The 21,050-nt window shown below is 41.7% G+C and overlaps 2 long non-coding RNA genes across 2 annotated transcripts in view; one reads left to right on the top strand and one right to left on the bottom strand.

Moving 5' to 3' along the window:
• Positions 1-288: 288 nt before the first annotated feature.
• Positions 289-13,310, bottom strand: LOC121816288 (uncharacterized). The gene is made up of 2 exons (XR_006055799.1): positions 13,186-13,310; positions 289-2,332 (listed from the first exon to the last, which is right to left on the bottom strand). It is a non-coding gene; the product is annotated as an uncharacterized LOC121816288 (long non-coding RNA).
• A 3,947-nt stretch (positions 13,311-17,257) lies between these two features.
• The window catches only part of LOC114117542 (uncharacterized), a 28,158-nt gene continuing 24,365 nt past the window's right edge, over positions 17,258-21,050 (top strand). The window contains exon 1 of the long non-coding RNA XR_003591159.3: positions 17,258-17,334. This is a non-coding gene — a long non-coding RNA (uncharacterized LOC114117542). The remainder of the gene's footprint in view (positions 17,335-21,050) is intronic.

Here is a 21,050-nt window from a genome sequence, read left to right as displayed (position 1 = left end):
GCAGAGAGACTCAGAACCCAAGGAATTTTCTGAGGTGTGTTTTAGAATGAAACATGCTAGCTTTCACATGCTGAGAACACATTTTTTTTTTTTTTTGCCAGTGGACTGAAATTAGCATATTTCCCTGCATTGTCTCAGCAATGCAAATACACAGATGTTTTCCTGGAAGGAAGTGTTTTGAACTGGTACTTCTCATTATGGTGGCATACCCTTACAAGGCAGTAGGAAAGAAACAAGGAGTGCTACTTCTCTGTACACCAATGCCAAATGAAATCTCAGAGACAAGAGTTTGTGTGAAGTAGAAAAGGATAGCTTTATTGCTTTTCCAGGCAAAGTGGGCTCCAGCAGACTAATGACTTCAAAACCAAGTGTCTCAATTTGGGGAAGATAATGACAAGTTTGGTAAGTTTTATAGTAATTGTTCAAAAGAGGGCATGATCAGCTCATGGACATTATTCTGATGTGTTAGTGGTGCGGTAAGTAGGGGTCCACATTGTCAACCTTCATTTCCAACTAATTTTATGTCTATATGCTTGTGGACATAGACAAGCACGCCTTATGAATCATTAACTTCACCCACGTAGAAGGAGTTTCAGTATCTGCAAAATAGCTCAAAGATTATGTGTGTATCTTTTCTCGGGGAAATAGGACCTTGCCCCAAGGCTGCTCTTTATTGTTTCTTCATGGTCTCCTGTTTCCTTCTTCTCTAATTGACAACTTCTTGAATCTACCCACTGGAACTCAAGGAAGGTCATGGAGGCTGAATGAAGGGCTATAATCAAAGAAATGAGGGACACAAAGTGTTTGTGCCCAGGGGCCCCACAAGGCCCTTAATAGTGTCAATTATGATTATTATAAAATATGAATTAAACGGGTAGAAGAAGGAAGAGCTAGGGAAAGGGTGAATGGAGTGTAGCTGTTAAAAAATCAGACAAAAATAAAACAAAACAAACAAAACCCAAACAAGAATGGTAGGAGGAAAGGCAATGAAACATTTAAGAAACCAAGACTGGTGAGTAGTTTTCAGATGCCAAACAATGTAGAGGCCTTTAGGAAGATAAGAACTTGGACAATGCTTTGGGATCTGGCAATTAACACATCTGTAGTAATCTAAAAAAAAAAAAAAAAACACACACACACACACAATCAATGTGACTTTTAAAATAAAGAATAAGCGGGAAAGATACTTGGGAAATTAGGTTAGGATCTCCTTTGGAGAGGGAATGGGAGAGTAGGCAAGTTTGAATGTTTGGCTGGAGAGTCTAGACTTTATATTTAGGCAATTGCACAACCTAGGAGGTATCTGAGTATAAGAAATCCTGGTGCTGCTGTTTACAATAGCAAGGACATGAAAGTAACCTAGATATCCATCGGCAGACAAATGGATAAGAAGGATGTGGTACATATACACAGTGGAGTATTACTCAGCCATTAAAAAGAATACATTTGAATCAGTTCTAATAAGGTGGATGAAACTGGAGCCTATTATACAGAGTGAAGTAAGCCAGAAAGAAACACACCAATACAGTATACTAACGAATATATATAAAATTTAGAAAGATGGTAATGATAACCCTGCATCAGTTCAGTTCAGTCGCTCAGTCGTGTCTGACTCTTTGTGACCCCATGAATCGCAGCACACCAGGCCTCCCTGTCCATCACCAACTCCTGGAGCTCACTCAGATTCATGTCCATAGAGTCAGTGATGCCATCCAGCCATCTCATCCTCTGTCATCCCCTTCTCCTCCTGCCCCCAATCCCTCCCATCATCAGAGTCTTTTCCAATGAGTCAACTCTTCGCATGAGGTGGCCAAAGTACTGGAGTTTCAGATTTAGCATCATTCCTTCCAAAAGAAATCCCAGGGCTGATCTCCTTCAGAAAGGACTGGTTAGATCTCCTTGCAGTCCAAGGGACTCTCAAGAGTCTTCTCTAAGACCACAGTTCAAAAGCATCAATCCTTCAGCACTCAGCCTTCTTCACAGTCCAATTCTCACATCCATACATGACCACAGGAAAAACCATAGCTTTGACTAGACGGACCTTAGTCGGCAAAGTAATGTCTCTGCTTTTGAATATACTATCTAGGTTGGTCGTAGCTTTTCTTCCAAGGAGTAAGCGTCTTTTGATTTCATGGCTGCAGTCACCATCTGCAGTGATTTTGGAGCCCCCCCAAATAAAGTCTGGCACTGTTTCCCCATCTATTTGCCATGAAGTGATGGGACTGGATGCCATGATCTTCGTTTTCTGAATGTTGAGCTTTAAGCCAACTTTTTTACTCTCCTCTTTCACGTTCATCAAGAGGCTTTTTGGTCCCTCTTCACTTTCTGCCATCTGCAAGACAGCAAAAGAAACACAGATGTATAGAACAGTCTTTTGGACTTTATGGGAGAAGGCGGGGGTGGGATAATTTGAGAGAATAGCACTGAAACATGTATATTATCATATGTGAATTAGATTGCCAGTCCAGGTTCCATGCATGAGACAGGGTGCTCAGGGCTGGAGTACTGGGATGACCCTGAGGGATGGGATGGGAAGGGACGTGCGAGAGTCAGGATGGGGAACACATGTACACCTATGGCTGATTGATGTGAATGTATGGCAAAAACCACCACAATATCGTAAAGCAACTAGCCTCCAATTAAAATAAATTAAAAAGAGAAAAAAAGAAGAAAAGAAATCCTGGTGCTGGTTTGAGACATGACTGGATGGGACAAAGGGAAGGAAGGGCTGAGGCATCAGTGGTAGAATGTCAAACCCACCCTGATAAATGTTAGAATTTCACTGACAAGAGCTTAACATTCCCATGTTGAGATCTCAACCACTCAATCATTCCAGAGACTAATTTAGGTTGATTTATGTTTTACCCCACCTCCAAAAGAGCAATAAGGAGAATAATATGTAAATCCCCCAAATATTACACTTGCACAAATTGGAAGCAGTGGGCAGAGAGAAAAAGGAGTTGAGATGGGAATGTTGCAAGACGGAGGCAGACTCAGGCAGATGGAAGTTGCAGCTGTCAGTATTTTTTTTCTGATGAAGGCTCCCATATATAATGATAGAAGACTCTGAGAACCTATAAATAATAAGTTTTATTTGAACCTCTCCTGTTGGAGGGTGCTTACTGAGCATTTAATCTCTGAAGAAGACCTCAATTAACATAGCTTGTCAAATTTTATCATGATATTTCAGTGGCAATGAGAGCCACCCAGAGATGACTTGTAAACAACCCAGATCATTGGAAATACCTAGGGTTTGTTATCTGGTGAGCAGAATGATTAACACAACACTAGAGTCTATGCCCCAACCAGTAACGCTGAAGAAGCTGAAGTTGAATAGTTCTATGAAGACCTACAAGACCTTTTAGAACTAACAGCTAAAAAAAGATGTCCTTTTCATTATAGGGGACTGGAATGCAAAAGTAGGAAGTCAAGAAACACCTGGAGTAACAGGCAAATTTGGCCTTGGACTGTGGAATGAAGCAGGGCAAAGACTAATAGTTTTGCCAAGAAAATGCACTGGTCATAGCAAACATCCTCTTCCAACAACAAAGAGAAGACTCTACACATGGACATCACCAGATGGTCAACACCGAATCAGATTGATTATATATTCTTTGCAGCCAAAGATGGAGAAGCTCTATACAGTGAACTATAACAAGATCAAGAGCTGACTGTGGCTCAGATCATGAACTCCTTATTACCAAATTCAACTGAAATTGAAGAAAGTAGGGAAAACCGCTAGATCATTCAGGTATGACCTAAATCAAATCCCTTATGATTATACAGTGGAAGTGAGAAATAGATTTAAGGGCCTAGATCTGATAGAGTGTCTGATGAATTATGGAATGAGGTTTGTGACACTGTACAGGAGACAGGGATCAAGACCATCCCCATGGAAAAGAAATGCAAAAAAGCAAAATGGCTGTCTGGGGAGACCTTACAAATAGCTGTGAAAAGAAGACAAGAGAAAAGCAAAGGAGAAAAGGAAAGATATAAGCATCTGAATGCAGAGTTCCAAAGAATAGCAAGAAGAGGTAAGAAAGCCTTCTTCAGTGATCAATGCAAAGAAACAGAGGAAAACAACAGAATGGGAAAGACTAGAGATCTCTTCAAGAAAATTAGAGATACCAAGGGAACATTACATGCAAAGATGGGCTCGATAAAGGACAGAAATGATATTGATCTAACAGAAGCAGAAGATATTAAGAATAAGTGGCAAGAATATACAGAAGAACTGTACAAAAAATATCTTCACGACCCAGATAATCACAATGGTGTGATCACTCACCTAGAGCCAGGCATCCTGGAATGTGAAGTCAACTGGGCCTTAGAAAGCATCACTATGAAAAAAGCTAGTGGAGGTGATGGCATTCCAGTTGAGCTATTTCAAATCCTGAAAGATGATGCTGTGAAAGTGCTACACTCAATATGCCAGTACATTTGGAAAACTCAGCAGTGACCACAGGACTGGAAAAGGTCAGTTATCATTCCAGTCCCAAAGAAAGGCAATGCCAAAGAGTGCTCAAACTACCGCACAATTGCACTCATCTCACATGCTAGTAAAGTAACGCTCAAAATTCTCCAAGCCAGGCTTCAGCAATACGTGAACCGTGAACTTCCTGATGTTCAAGCTGGTTTTAGAAAAGGCAGAGAAACCATAGATCAAATTGCCAACGTCCACTGGATCATGGAAAAAGCAAGAGAATTCCAGAAAAACACCTATTTCTGCTTTATTGACTATGCCAAAGCCTTTGACTGTGTGGATCACAATCAACTGTGGAAAATTCTGAGAGAGATGGGAATACAGACCACCTGACCTGCCTCTTGAGAAATCTGTATGCAGGTCAGGAAGCAAAAGTTAGAACTGGACATGGAACAACAGACTGGTTCCAAACAGGAAAAGGAGTACGTCAAGGCTGTATATTGTCACCCTGCTTATTTAACTTCTATGCAGAGTACACCATGAGAAACGCTGGACTGGAAGAAACACAAGCTGGAAGCAAGATTGCCAGGAGAAATATCACTAACCTCAGATATGCAGATGACACCACCCTTATGGCAGAAAGTGAAGAGGAACTAAAAAGCCTCCTGATGAAAGTGAAAGTGGAGAGTGAAAATGTTGGCCTAAATCTCAACATTCAGAAAACAAAGATCATGGCATCTGGTCCCATCACTTCATGGGAAATAGATGGGGAAACAGTGGAAACAGTGTCAGACTTTATTTTGGGGGCTCCAAAATCACTGCAGATGGTGACTGCAGCCATGAAATTAAAAGACGCTTACTCCTTGGAAGAAAAGTTGTGACCAACCTAGATAGTATATTCAAAAGCAGAGACATTACTTTGCCGACGAAGGTCTGTCTAGTCAAAGCTATGGTTTTTCCTGTGGACATGTATGGATGTGAGAGTTGGATTGTGAAGAAGGCTGAGCGCTGAAGGATTGATGCTTTTGAACTTTGGTGTTGGAGAAGACTCTTGAGAGTCCTTTGGACTGCAAGGAGATCCAACCAGTCCATTCTGAAGGAGATCAGCCCTGGGATTTCTTTGGAAGGAATGATGCTAAAGCTGAAACTCCAGTATTTTGGCCACCTCATGTGAAGAGCTGACTCACTGGAAGACTCTGATGCTGGGAGGGATTGGGGGCAGGAGGAGAAGGGGATGACAGAAGATGAGATGGCTGGATGGCATCACTGACTCGATGGATGTGAGTCTGGGTGAACTCCGGGAGTTGGTGATGGACAGGGAGGCCTGGTGTGCTGCGATTCATGGGGTCGCAAGGAGTCAGACACGACTGAGCAACTGAACTGAACTGATGCGCTTAGCAAAAGTAATATATAAAATGAATTTTTTTAAAAGCAGATAAAGAATACTACCTTAATAGAAAAATAGAAAAAGTACATAAATTTACAAATGGCCGACAAACATATGAAAAGATATTCAACTTTACTAATAAAAACATACAAACATGATATATAACATTTTTGCCAATCAGAAGAGCAAAGTAAGAATAACAGAACAAAGTATAGGAGAGGGTGCAGAAAGAAGAATATATTCAACATTCCAACACTTGGAAATACTTTTTTGACTGTCCCACACAGCTTGCAGAATCTTAGTTCCCCAAACAAGGACTGAACCTGGGCCAGAGTAGTGAAGTGTCTAACCACTAGACAGCCACGAAATTCTCCATTTTCAAATACTACCAGAGGAAAAGCAAAGTAGTTGGTATTTCAAAAAAAAATAGCTATGGACATCAAAAACCCTTAAAATGTATATAATTTGATTCAGCAGACAATATTCTACAATTTATGCTAAGAAAGTAAACACAAGTACACATGATGTATAACTGAAATGTTAATACAGAAACCCAGAGACAATCTGAAAGTCTACCAATAAGAAACTGGTTAAACTAAGGTACAACCAACACATAACACACTAAAAATGATGAGCAGGATCCTTATATACTGACTTGAAAAGACAGTAACAATACAATAAGTGAAAAACAAAATTTTAAATGGTTTACAAAACAGCATATAGTCTCCCACTTTTGTCAAAAATATACATAAATGGAACAGAATAAAACTACCTGAATTGTTTAAAAATACAATATTACAGGGACTTCCCTGGCAATCCAGTGATTAGGACTCCACACTTCTACGTCAGGGAGCTCGAGTTTGATCACTGGTCAGGGAATTAAGGTTTCACAAGCTGCACAGCATGATCAAAAAACAAAACAAGAAGTAGTAAAGTATTATAAATGCTGCAATATTATTTTAAAGTCTGTCGCATGTTATTTCTGTATGGGAAAATTAAGTCTGCTAAATCTATGAATGTGTGCTGACAATACTACTACTTGAATCAATGCTTTACTGGCTGTTGATTGAACAACAAGCCAAGGGACACAAAAATACCCTACTACAGGTAGCAAGAAAAGCAAAAAAAAAAAAAAAAGATGATAAACTTAGAATGGGTCAAAAATTGATTTTCAATACTGGAAAAAATCAGGTCACCTCTCAGCTGAACCAAATATTACGCACAGTAAAAAAAAAAAAAACAAAACAAAACACAAACCTTTTGATATGTATTCTAAATGGCTTTTCAATAACATAATGAAATAAATACTTCTAATTAGGATCACGTGAGTATGGATAGCAACAGTCCTTTTTCCTAAGAGAACCATTCTTGAAGAAGCTGTAAGTTTCAGAGGGCACACAGAAGATTGAGGAAACCAGGAAATACAGACAAAATATAGCAACTGATCACATAAAGGTTAAACAATTTTTTGCATTCTTTTCAACATTATATCTTTTACTATAGGAATCTGCAGAATCTCAGCTGAATAAAGGAAATTGCTGGATTAACTGGAGGGAACAGTTTCAGGCGCCAAGGATCAGTAAAAAATGAGGGGTCTGGCAACAGTTTTTCATGCCCTAACCCTGAGAAAAGAGACATTCCCTTCTTTACAGAGCAATATAAGATATATGGAAAAACTAATTTCCGATTAAGTGACCTGATGACTATTTCATCAGAAAACAGAAAGGACTAGATACATTTAACCCTACACTTTAATTTTTATCAATGTGTAACATCAGGAATCTGATATTCCCCAATTTACCAGTTCTCTTTTGATGATAAAAAGTTCAGTTCAGTCGCTCAGTCATGTCCGACTCTTTGTGACCCCATAAATCACAGCACGCCAGGCCTCCCTGTCCATCGCCAACTCCCAAAGTTTACCCAAACTCATATCCATTGAGTCGGTGATGCCATCCAGCCATCTCATCCTCTGTCATCCTCTTCTCTTCTTACCTCCAATCCCTCCCAGAAACAGGGTCTTTTCCAAAGAGTCAATTCTTTGCATGAGGTAGCTGAAGTACTGGAGTTTCAGCTTCAGCATCAGTCCTTCCAATGAACACCCAGGACTGATCTCCTTTAGGATGGACTGGTTGGATCTCCTTGCAGTCCAAGGGACTCTCAAGAGTCTTCTCCAACACCAAAGTTCAAACGCATCAAGTTTTCAGCGCTCAGCTTTCTTCACAGTCCAACTCTCACATCCATATATGACCACTGGAAAAACCATAGCCTTGAATAGACGGACCTTTGTTGGCACAGTAATATCTCTGGTTTTTAATACGGTATCTAGGTTGATCATAACTTTTCTTCCAAGGATTAAGTGTCTTTTAATTTCATGGCTGCAATCACCATCTGCAGTGATTCTGGAGCCCCAAAAATAAAGTCCAACACTGTTTCCTCATCTATTTGCCATGAAGTGATGGGACCAGATGCCATGATCTTCGTTTTCTGCATGTTGAGCTTTAAGCCAACTTTTTCACTGTCCTCTTTCACTCTCATCAGGAGGCTTTTTAGTTCCTCTTCTTTCTGCCATAAGGGTGGTGTCATCTGTGTGTCTGAGGTTATTGATATTTCTCCCAGCAATCTTAATTTCAGCTTGTGCTTCTTCCAGCCCAGCGTTTATCATGATGTACTCTGCATATAAGTTAAATAAGCAGGGTGACAATATACAGCCTTGACATACTCCTTTTCCTATTTGGAACCAGTCTGTTGTTCCACGTCCAGTTCTGTTTAATTTTTATCAATGTGTAACATCAGGAATCTGATATTCCCGAATTTACCAGTTCTCTTTTGATGATGAAAAGTAAAAGCCCCTAAAATAAGTTGAATATTTGTCCTGAAGACCAGCAATAAAGGGGATGCAATCTTGGAAGACTGTCTTCAGAGGTTGGCTACAAAGCCAGACCCAAAGAACTCAGGTGGGAAAAGCAGGAGATGGCAACTGTGAAGAGGAAAGAAAGCAGGCAGAATCCCAGAAGAGACAATGACAAAAGTGGGCCCTGGGGGCTTGTCAGCAAGGCCCTGCAACAAAAGATGTTAGCAATTCTATTCCAATTCACGCTTTCTACACAGAAAGTGATTCCCTTCATCTTTCTCAGCTTAGATTTACTTATCTGGACACACTATACATGTACATAACATTTGCGTTTCCAATTCACAAATTAAAGGTTGCCTCAAACACACCGGCTACAATGGGAACAGGAGGATATTCTTTTGTCTTCTTTCAGTTTTCTCCAAGACTGCATTATAAGGATTAGCAATCACTACCTCTGAAGCTTCTTCTCTCAAGGAAATTAGCATCATCTTAGAGAGCAAAGTACACACTGAGAGCATATCACTGCTCAAAGTGCTAGATTCTTTTTCCTAAAACTCATGTGGGTTTTGGCCTTTTGATTTCCATATCTTATTTAATAAATAAATTCATTCTCAGGATACTGTTTTCTGGTTACTAAAGTGTATATAGCTTCATATTTAATTCATCGGAGAAGGCAATGGCAATCCACTCCAGTACCCTTGCCTGGAAAATCCCATGGGCAGAGGAGCCTGGTAGGCTGCAGTCCATGAGGTCGCAGTGGGACACGACTGAGCGACTTCACTTTCACTTTTCACCTTCATGCACTGGGGAAGGAAATGGCAACCCACTCCAGTGTTCTTGCCTGGAGAATCCCAGGGACGGGGGAGCCTGGTGGGCTGCCGTCTATGGGGTCGCACAGAGTTGGACATGACTGAAGCGACCTAGCAGCAGCATATTTAATTCATAGGGCCTAGATTGTTACTAATCTCAAGATATCACTTTGCTATTTTATCTAATTTTTAAAGTCCGTCTAGACATCTACTGATTACAAAAGATAATCTAATCTTCCAGTGTGCTGAGTGATGGGGCTTAAAAAAATACAGGAAAAACAAATACAGTTAAAAACTAAAATGAATAGTAGGCATCAAAATCCAGTCCATCTTACAAATTATACATTACTTTTAATAGTAGAGAAAGCAGAAGCAGAAGATCTTTTAAAGCTAAAAACAAAACTGGAAAGTTAAAAGATGGCCAGAGTCTGGACTTAAAAAAAAAAAAAGAAAATCAGGTTGAAATTCCAGCCTGGTTTCCCTTTTCCATTAAAATGTGTTCAGAAAATGCTCTAATATCAAGCTCCTGATTTTTTTTTCCCCTTTAGCATGGTTGCATGTTTTGACTATAAAATTAGTTTAATGATATAAAATTTGGGGACCAGGATTTTTTTTTTTTAGGCCTACTAGCCTAGTCGTTTGGAGAAGGCAATGGCACCCCACTCCAGTACCCTTGCCTGGAAAATCCCGTGGACGGAGGAGCCTGGTAGGCTGCAGTCCATGGGGTCGCACAAAGTCAGACACGACTGAAGTGACTTAGCAGCAGCAGCAGCAGCCTAGTTGTTTTTTCTTAAACTTCATTCACAGCACATTCCTTGGATCCCCCAAAACTGTTGCTAGTTCTCAGCATAACAAACTGTAACTCAAAGACAGATTCATCATTTCTGATGCAACAGTCAGTTAAAACTAATTTCTAGTCAAAGAGGAGTTGTTACTCTTCAAACATTCATTCCTAGCCTTCTGGAAATGCCACTATTAAAAACCTTCACTTCTTTCCTCAAGACGCTGTGACCCTTCTTCTCCCAAATCTATACTGAACAATTCCTCTCATACATATTTCAAAGTCTTGCTTTTCATTTGCACTACTGCTCTTTTTGTGGGCAGCTGCAGCTTTAAACGTCTCTACTTCTAGAGATTTAGAGGTTAAAAAACACTTGAGGCCAACACTGCTCTTCCCTGTGAAAGAAGGTAAACATGCAGTAAGAACTGTTTCCTATCACGTCTCCTGAAGAAAATAAAGTCAACAGCAGTCTAACATCAACAAACTAACATGCTCAGAATAAGTTTTCAGAATGAAATCTCATAGTTTTACTAGCACATAGGAAATTTAAATCGGGGAGAGAGATTTTTTTGTCAATTTGGCAACAGAGGACTTACAGTGAGTTTAAAACCCTCTCTCTTTGTCCAATGACGACATGCTCACAACACTGTGCTATACAAAAAAAGAACGTGCATTTTACTATTTATCTTCCCCTCAAGCCTCCCTACTTCAAATATCTCAATCATGGCTGGGGATCTCTCTAGAAAAATCCACCTAAATGTTCAAAGCACAAAATAAAAGCTCAGAGGAATACAGTACCTAAGATGAAAAAAGGGATGAAAGAACCAAAAGTCCTTTCTTCCTCTATTAATAGGACACTGGTAGATTTAGGAGAGATGTAGAGTCAGGGAATATTAGTGGATGAGAAAAAAAAAAAAAAAACAGAAGAGGAGGAAAGAGAAGGAAAGACAATAGGCTTTACTAATTTTTGAGGTCCTTTAATGGACTGGAACCTGGTGGTCCCGAGTCGATGATAAGAAAGTAAAGCTCCAAAGAAATAGCCTGAGAGAGAGAGAGAGAGAGAAAGAAAGACACGGGGACCAGAGCTCTGATGGAGCAAAGGTGTTTTAATTAACATGGTGTGGGCATATATACTGTCTTACAAGGTAGTTATTCTCAGGAAAGATAAAGATTAAAATCCCAGACTTACAAAACATAGGCGATCCATATTAAAGAGAGAGAGTTGTAAACAATCACTTTTACCGTATGGCTCACAAGAAGGAAGAGGGTACTTATCTCAGTATAGAAAAACTATTGAAGGAAATGCCTGGATTCCTCAGCCCCAGGGAGAGGCTTGCCTCTGCTCTTAATAAATTAATAAGGAACAGAGAATTCCTGACAGATCCAAAACAGCACACAGGAAGCCTCCTGTTAAATGCTTCCTGACAACTAATTACCTTCTTTTCCTGACAGTTTCAAAGCATTTGGAGGGAGGGGGGTAGAGGAGCAACCTGTTATTTCACTAAATAAAAGGCAACACTCTAAGAAGAACTGCATCTCAATTATCTTTTATTTTCAGCTCTATCCTTGCAAGCCTGGCCACTTAAGCTTTTACATCACTTTCCTATCTTACTACTTCAATGTTGTGGTTTGGTACTTCAAACAAACACTTTTTTTCCCCCTTCTTCTTATGGAGGAAAAAGATGGTATTGATTTGCTTAAAAGTACGGATGGGGGAAAAAAAGGGGGATGGATGGAAAGCATTATCTTGAGGAGTAAATGGTTCCTAATAACAGAACTACGGATTTATCTATCCCTTTGACTGTCAGTACACCACTAAAGGCTAAAAGAACGCTCAAGAGGGAGGCAACATCCCCTTTGTCAAGTCTTTGTTTCCTTGCTCCTGCGGTATTGGCTTTGCCAAGTAACCCAGTTCCAGTACATAAACATAGGTCTCTCCAAACTACTTCTATAAAATAAGATATTGTTTGACCAATCTTATAGAGCAGTCATTTATTTCTATAGCTGCTGGTCTGCTTTGCTGCTCTGCCTGCATTCAGAAGGGAACCAAAATTCAAAATTTCATTTATTCTGGACCAAAAACTGGACCTTTTGTCCTTCCTAGATATTTTGCAATTTCGAGTTGACTCCTCTGCCTAAATTAGTGGCATACGCTTTTGTTCTTTTAACAAAGAAAGAAAAAACCGCCCCTTTTTCTCTTACTGAGGAAGCCACCTAATTCTGAAAAAGGCCTCTAGGAAGATGTTAAAATGTCTTGAAATGTTTAACAGCACCTTATTTCAGAGGCTATGGATGAACTTCCCCGCAGTACCCCAGGGCAAACACACGGAGCGTCCAAGGGGGCAGAGGGGGAAGCCGAGGAACATGCAGACTTTGCAAAACTGATGGGAAGGAGGAGAGGGGACAACTTTCAGGACTAGGAACAGGAAGCTGTCCAGATGCTGCGACGCCGCCCGCGCCCCCGCACCCAGCCCTCGGTGCATCGTCCTCCCCGCCAGCGGCCGCGCGCTCCATCCACAGCCCGCAGCGGCCCGGGAGCGCCACATGCCCCTGCGGCGCCGACCGAGCCCCAGGGCTGGGCCGAGGGCGGCGTGCAGGGAGCGCGGGCCACACTCCAACAGGTTGCTCGGCGCGGGCTCGGGACCGAGAGGGTTAATCCAGTCCGCGCGCTCCGTGCGTCCAGCCCCAAACTCGGGCTCCCCCGCCGGCCGAGAAAACCCCGAGACCCGCCTCCAAGCGCGGCGCCCAAGGCTTGTGTTTCGGCGGCGACGAGAATAAGGATCCCTGAGGAGGAGGCGCGCGGCTGCTGGCGGCTCTCCGGCGCAGGGTTAGGCCGAGGAGCGGGCAGCCGCGACGGCACCTCCTCAGTCCCCACTCCCGAGTCCTTTCCCCGCTGAGCCGGACGGGAAGGAGCCTGCACGACCCGGGGCTCACCTCACACCTCGGGGCCGGGCTCTCGGGGGTTTGCGGCGCCGGCCGGGGGCGGCCGCAGGTCCCTCAGGTAAACGGAGCCAGCGAGGACCGCCGGCATGCGCCTCGGAGGGACCGCGAGCTTTCGCGACGGCCGGGCGCGCGGCCCGGCGTCGGGGCGGGGAACATGCGCACCCACGTACGGCGCAGGCGCGCTGCGCACGCTAGGCCGAGCGCTCCTATTTTAGCCCAGCTTCTGGATTCCCATCTGCAGGTTGTGTTGCTCTTGACCTCGCGCCGAGGCTGATACCTGGCCCTGTCCTGCTCCGGCGGAGTCGTTCCGAGGTCTGGAAGCTTTTCTTAAATGCCCTCAGTCCCCTTTGCAAAGCTCTCCCTCCCTTCCCTGTTGAGACAGTGCAGCGACTCTCTTCACTCAAGCCTGGAATGCTTTTATTGCGAGACCACCAAAACCTGTTTCGAGAACCAGCGTGGCCCCTGGGGACGCGGGGATTGGAATTGGTTAAGAGGCGGGTGCTGAGAGTGGTACTGGGTGCAGATGGAAGTAGTCAGCTTTAATACTGCAGAGCTCCAGGCTAAAGCAGCAGAACAGATACCCTCTTTACCAACACTCACTTTAGCGAGCAGGTGGGGCTTGAGGTTATTGGTGGCATTCCCCATCTTCTGTTCTTTGAGAAATGTTTCTTCTCTCTTTTTCTATGTAAGTGATTTTATTTTTTTCTACATAAGCTATTTCAGAACTTAAAGATTCCTTAGAAATCATCTAAACCTAACCTCTCATTATTCAGACACGGAAAAGAACGGTCCAGAAAGGTTAAAAAGACTTAGCCAAAGCCAGGCAGCGTTTTAAGGGCTGAGTCTGGATTCACCGATTCCAAGCTAAAGCTGTTACCTTTGCCTCCATCATTTTACCTACCTTCCTTTCTCTTCCTTTTCCTCCCTTTTCAACCTAGACTTCACAGGCATCATTTTGTTCTATGGTAGCACGTAGGACTTAAATACGTTGATCTTGTAGCATAGTATGACTGTACTTAACGTTATCCAACTGTACGCTTGGTTAAAATGGTGTATTTTAATATAATCTTCTGTCTGAATCTTTGCCACCCCGTGTTAGGAGACTGACCAAAAACAGCTATATAATCTGTGGTTTGTCCAAACTCTTGGAACACATCTCTGTGACATCTTTAATTATAGGCAACTATTTTATACCAAGAAAAGTGGAAGCGTTAGTCCCTCAGTCGTGTCCCACTCTTTGCAATCCAATGGACTGTAGCCCACCAGGCTCCTCTGTCCATGGACTTCTCCAGGCACGAATACTGGAGTGGATTGCCATTCCCTTCTCCAGAGGATCCTCCCGACCCAGGGATGGAACCCAGGTCTCCTGCATTGCGGCCAGATTCTTTACTGTTTGAGCCACCAGTGAAACAATCTTTTTTAAAGGTTCTCCCTAAATGATAATAAATGCTGAGCTTAGACAGTCATAAAGTTTAATGTCAGATGAGCTATGGGAATTGCATCATAAAAGGGATCTGAAATGACATTTTCAATTTCATTAATAAATACTAATGAAGTAATACTTTAAAAAAAAAAAAGTAATGTTGATCCCTAGGCTGATTCTTATCAAGTCATTGTGTCTTGTGGATCCAAGACTGCCTCTACTGAGGGTGAGTGAAGCAGCTAAGAGCATTTATGAAAATCAGTGTGGACCTGCTTCGGGCACTTCTAGATCCCTTGTACCTTCAGATCCTCTAGAGATGTGCTGCTCTCACATGTTTATGCAATTTCACATGGTCTTGTGAAAACTGTCAGCCATAGAACATATCTTGGCTCCTAGTGGGAGGTGGGAATGATGTAGAAATTATCATTGAATGTATCAACACGATCACATCTCAGAAATAGACCACTGAGTGAAAGAAGCGGACTACAAAGTGTGTAAATTATGATAGCGCTTTAAAATACTCACACTGTTTACAAGGCCAAACATGTATATATAATAAGCATAAAAAGTGGACAAGTAGGCAGCACACTAAATGTCATGACAGTGGATGCCTCTAGGCAGGCAGGGTGGAAATGAGATCTGGGCAGCATGTAAAAGAGGCTTCAACTGTTAATCACACACACATGAAGCAAAATGTTAACATTTTTAATAATCTCTGCAGGGAGAAAAGGGTGTTTCTTAGGCAAGTCTGTAAACTTTCTTTATGGTTGAAATATTTCCTTTAAAAATAATGTTGAGGGGCTTCCCTGGTCATCCAGTAACTAAGATTCCACCCTCCCAATGCAGAGGACCTAGGTTTAATCCCTGGTCTGGGAACTAGTGAAAGACAGGGAAGCCTGGAGTGCTGCAGTTGATGGGGTTTCAGAGTCAAACATGACTTAGCGACTGAAGAACAACTGGGAACTAGATCCCACAAACTGCAACTAAAGGTCCAAGGTCTTGTGTGCTGCAACTAAGATCCAGTGCAGCCAAATAAATATTTTTTAAAGGAATTTTTAAAACATTTAAATGAAAGTAATGTTAAATTTTCAAGGACATTGAGCCAATGTGCTCACCGTGAACGCAGTGTGAATGGTGTTATTCATTGTGGGATCAGCAGTCACACTGACAAAGGGCTGAACAAGGAGAGGTCCGGAGGATGCTAGTTGAGAGGATCAATGAAAGGGACCTTATTTTCAGAGATAAAAATATTCAGATCTAACAGGGATAAAGTGTCGGGCTCTCTTTAATCCCATCTTTCTTTCATTCAATGTTATAACCACCAATAGAAAGTCTTTAGGTCTTCCCTGGTAGCTCAGAAACTTCACCGAGACCCAACACTCCCAGGGAATTGTTAAAACTGGTCTCTTTCTGGATGAACCCATTTTGAAACCATCCATGTTAACTGGTAATACATGGTAATTTAGTATTGCATCTACTTACCTCCCCCAGGCCTCCACCCCTGCAAAAGTCTTTGTTTATTCATTTTACATACAACCTGATCGTAAAACATACAACCATACTTAAAACCACTGGGCTGGAATTCAGACAACATAAGTTCTCATTTCAATTTGGCCACTTACTGATCCTTTGTCAGCTCTAAAGAAAGCAGCAACCTCTATGAGCTTTACTTTTCATTTTCGTTTTAAATGGGAGATATACAAATGCTGCCTATTTCAAAACAATGAAACAATATAAACATAGGGTTTACATTTATTTACCTTGGAAGAAAGTACATTTTTATTTTAGAAAACGTGAGATAATGAGAAAAGTCTTTTTTTTTAAATTTGGTTGTCTGCTTCCCATAAGAACTGTTTTACACTTCCCAGATGTCCCTTCTGAAATGTTGTTTTTCTCCAGCATTAGTTTATAGTTCTATCCCAGTAGTTATTTCTACATTGCATTTTCAAACCCTCCTCATTAGATTTCTTTTCTTATTCTTACATTCTCACTCTGCCTCTCATTACATGGTAGATGCTTCATAAATTTAATTAATTAAATTAGACCAGATCGTAAAATTCCCCAAATTTGGAGTTATCCTTACTCAGGCATGCCATCTGCTGGTTCCCTGGTGTATCTGTTAGTCGGCCTGAATTCCCTAATACAACAACTTGAAATTCATGTTGAAGCGTTGCTGAGTTTGTGTGTTGGGCAATTTTCCCACGTTCTTCCACTTCCTGTGTGCAAGTGCTATTCTTTCATTGAACTTCTCCAGAATTGCTTTTCCTGCAACCGTCTTTTACCTGTCGGCCACTCTAAAAACCCGGAGAAACGGTGTTTACGTTTCAGAACCCTGGAGTGACCAGAATGATATAACTGGGCATGCTCAGTAGGTTGTCCTGATTTGGAACATACTTACGGCTTAAATGGGGGCATTTAATGCTGTTTGTTTGAGGATTGCCTGCATATTCGTCCTAGCATTATATCGAGAGATGGCAGCCTTTCCCCCTCTCTGGGCGGTCCCACTTTGTCCGTGTGCCCAATTTTGGAGCCAGCCCTCTAGGATCTCCCAGCCAATCAAGAGACCACACATTGTTGCCTAAGAGACCCCGGATGCCAGCGAAAAGATTTATAGGTAGTGATTGGCCTACTGGAAGGGGTAGGGGCTAGACGGAGTCACAGAAACAGGAGCTATGGCAACACCAGCGCTAGAGGCGTGAGGAGAAAGCCTTGAACAGGTGAGAGCAGGGATCACTGTATGAGAAAGATGGAGACTCTTTTGAGAGCTCTTCTCTCAGGTCCTCCTGCGCTTCTCATGAGCCGTGGCAGTGACCCCGGGAATTACATTTTGCGCTATGTTAGCAGTTAAATTACCAGATGTATCATATATATGAAATTAATAACCAACAAATAATTACTTATATGCTTATCAAAGCACTATGTCTCTGCACTGTCTTATAGTTTCTCTTTGTTTCCACCTACTTGAATATAAGTTGAATTCATATTTAAATCTAACCGTACCCTATTTCCTGATCATTTCCTGGTAATCTCTATTTCCTTCTCTGATGATACTACAGTGTACAATGGGTGAGCTGTGTGTTAGTGGAGAAACTGAACCGTGTTCTGCTCTGTAAACGCCAAATAAAAACCCGATTATCCTGAGTCTAACCCCAATGCTCGGTTCCTAATGTTGAGTTTTACCTTCTTTGCCACTAGCTTTAATCCTTAAACCATCTCACCTCCACTATTGTGTTCATTCATTCCACTGATTTAGACAAGTTTTTATTGAGCATCTACTGTGTACTACTGAGTTTAGGATTCAGGTGAGCACATTCAGAAAACCACATTAAGGCAACAGTTTTGCACCCCTTTCTCTGGTCTGAAGTGCAGTGTCTGTACAGATAGTGCGTGAAGGGAGAGGAAGGAGGATGAACCAAAAAGGTAGATTCATGGTGTACCTAGATCAGCATGCTAAGGATTCTGTAGCCATTAGCGAGTCTCTGAAGGTTTTTGAGCTGAAAAATAACTAACAGACCTTTTAAAAAATACTTCCCTGAATAGAGTAGTGGTTAGCCAAAGTTGGGGCGTAGGGAAATGTGGAGATATTGATCAAACCTTCAGTTATAAAATGAATGAGTTCTAGAGACCTTATGCACAGCATGGTGACTGTGTGGCGACGGTGGTGGTAGTTTAGTCGCTAAGTTCCCACTCTTGCAACCCCGTGGACTGTAGCCCACCAGGTTCCTCTGTCCATGGGATCCTCCAGGCAAGAATACTGGAGTGGGTTGCCATTTACTTCTTCAGGGGATCTTCCTGCCCAGGGATCATGGCGACTATAGTTAATAATAATATATACTTGAAATTTGCTGGAAGAGTAGATCTCAAGGGTAATCACACACACGCGCACACATGCACACACACGCACACACGCACACACACACAGTAACTATGGGAGGTGATGGATATGTTACATAGGTTGATCGTGGTAAGCATTCCACAATGTGTACATATGCTAAAACATCACCTTAAATATATACATTTTTATTTGTTAAAAAAAAAACCCTCTTGTAGTAGACTGTAATCTCCATCATAGTCAAGACTTGTCTTTATACCTGTAATACAGACCTGATAAGTGTTTAGTGAAGCTGTGCAATGGTGACAGTGTGAAGAATGGCTTTGAAGATGGGACAGGAGGTGTGTAACCACTGGAACTTTACCAGAGGACCTATCCTTGCCTTTAAACAGGACACTAGAAGCACACACTGGGGGGTAAGGGTCAGAAGCCCTTTTTCTTCCCCTTTATCCAAAGAAAAATTAAAGGGGAACATGCAAGGACAGCCATTAAGGGGGAAAGAAGTCATGAAAATACAACAGCAAGGTTTGTATGTAGAAGGAGGGAAGGCAACTTGCTTTGTCTTGTAATTGTTTTGTATGTTGTATGAAAGTGTCTGAGTGATCTATACTGTGAACCAGTGTGGGCATGCAGATATGCACACTGCACATATTCTAGAGTGGGCAGAGGAAAAAACTGTAAAAGGATAATGACAAAAACCAGGGCAGGATACCTTCATTTGCCTGCTTCAGGAAGATTATTACCAAGAGGGCTCTTTTTCTCAGCCAGGCCCATCTCCTGAAAACCAAACTTTGTTCAAGTTAATTTGAAAAAAAAAAAAAAAGCCTAATTCAAATAATTTCTAGCTCTGAAGAACCAGGAAGGAAAAAAAAAAATAATGCAAAACCTTAGGGAGGCCCTGGAAAAGCTGCTGCTGCTGCTGCCGCTAAGTCACTTCAGTCGTGTCCAACTCTGTGTGACCCCATAGACAGCAGCCCACCGGGCTCCCCCGTCCCTGGGATTCTCCAGGCAAGAACACTGGAGTGGGTTGCCATTTCCTTCTCCAATGCATGAAGGTGAAAAGTGAAAGTGAAGTCGCTCAGTCATGTCCGACTCTTCGGGACCCCATGGACTGCAGCCTACCAGGCTCCTCTGTCCATGGGATTTTCCAGGCAAGAGTACTGGAGTGGGGTGCCATCACCTTCTCCGCTGGAAAAGCTACTTTGTCCTAATCAGAAATTGTGCTTAAAATCAGTCAGATTGTTTTCTACTCAAACTGGGAAAAGAGTTTCTGAGCTTGCAACGGAAGTTTTTAACTTGGTATAAGCAAAATGTAATGTTAATATACATTGTTCTAGGGAGAAGATTCATAGTTTTCATCATATCCTCAAAGAGTTTTATAGCCCTGAAAAAAATAAAAGATTGAAAACAATTGGTTTAAGGAATTCCCTGGCGGTCCAGAGGTTAGGCCTCTGTACCTTCATTGCCAAGGGCCAGGGTCAGTCCCTGGCTGGGGACTAAGATTCTGCAAGCCGAGTGGCTTGGCCTAAACAGATTAATAAAAATGAAAGCACACACACACACACACACACACACACACACACACACACAACTTCAATCAGTTTAAATAGAAGAAATATCAAACGTGAATAAATAGCAATATAAAAGGAAATATGTGATTTTTAACTGAGCAGATCTAGACTCAGTGACCATGCTTTATATATTTGCCTGCTCATGTATGTTTTTATAGCAGCCATTTAATAATACTGTAATGAAATCATTTCTTACACCTTTGCAACTTAGCTGTTAGGAGCTAAGAATGTAGGGCTCATCTGAACCTCCTTAATTTCCCCTTATTCCAGTGGAGTGGTATCAACAGGCAACTGCAGGAAGATATTATCTAAGGTTTAAAACCCTGAGGTTTTAAAACATTGGCTTTCTCTTCAGCTCTAATTTAAACCTGAGAGGGAATATTACATGTAAAGTGAGAGTCACAAAATTTCAGATCTAGCATTTGGGGGAATCATCTGTAAGTCAAAAACTAATGGTTTTTTAATTTAAAAAATATTTATTTTTATTTATTTGGCTGTACCAGGTCTTAGTTGTGGCATGTGGATCAAAAAATTGTCCAGGTAAATTCTCTGGTGGTCCAGGGGACCTGGGTTCTATCCCTGGTCAGGGAACTACAACCCATATGCCCTAATGAAGACCTGGCTCAGTCAGATAAATAAATAAAAATAAATATTTTTTTAAATTGTCATATTTGTTGCTATAATCTTTTGGAGCCCTGGCTCAGGCAGGCAGGCAAATCCTGTGCAGTCCCCAGCTCAGCACCACTGCTTTGGATATGAAACATACCTTCAGAGAGGAAGAAGGCACAAACAGAAACACTGAGGATATATACTGAAAATGCCATCAATCTGCTTTAAATATTTTTTACCTTAAAATATTTTGTTGTGCCCCCTTCAAGGACAGGCTTTGAAGAACTCTGTAAATAACAGGAAGTTCTAAGAAAGTCTGTGATGATGCTACTAATTTGTTTCAACTTTTTATTTTGTATTGGAGTATAACCAATTAACAGTGTTGTGGTGGTTTCACACGAACAGTGAAGGGTCTCACCCA

This window comes from Ovis aries, chromosome 13 (genome assembly GCF_016772045.2).
Source record: "Ovis aries strain OAR_USU_Benz2616 breed Rambouillet chromosome 13, ARS-UI_Ramb_v3.0, whole genome shotgun sequence".
Classification (NCBI taxonomy): Eukaryota; Metazoa; Chordata; class Mammalia; order Artiodactyla; family Bovidae; genus Ovis; species Ovis aries.
Note: the sequence above shows the minus strand (reverse complement) of the source record. Positions and strands in the feature narration are given on the sequence as shown.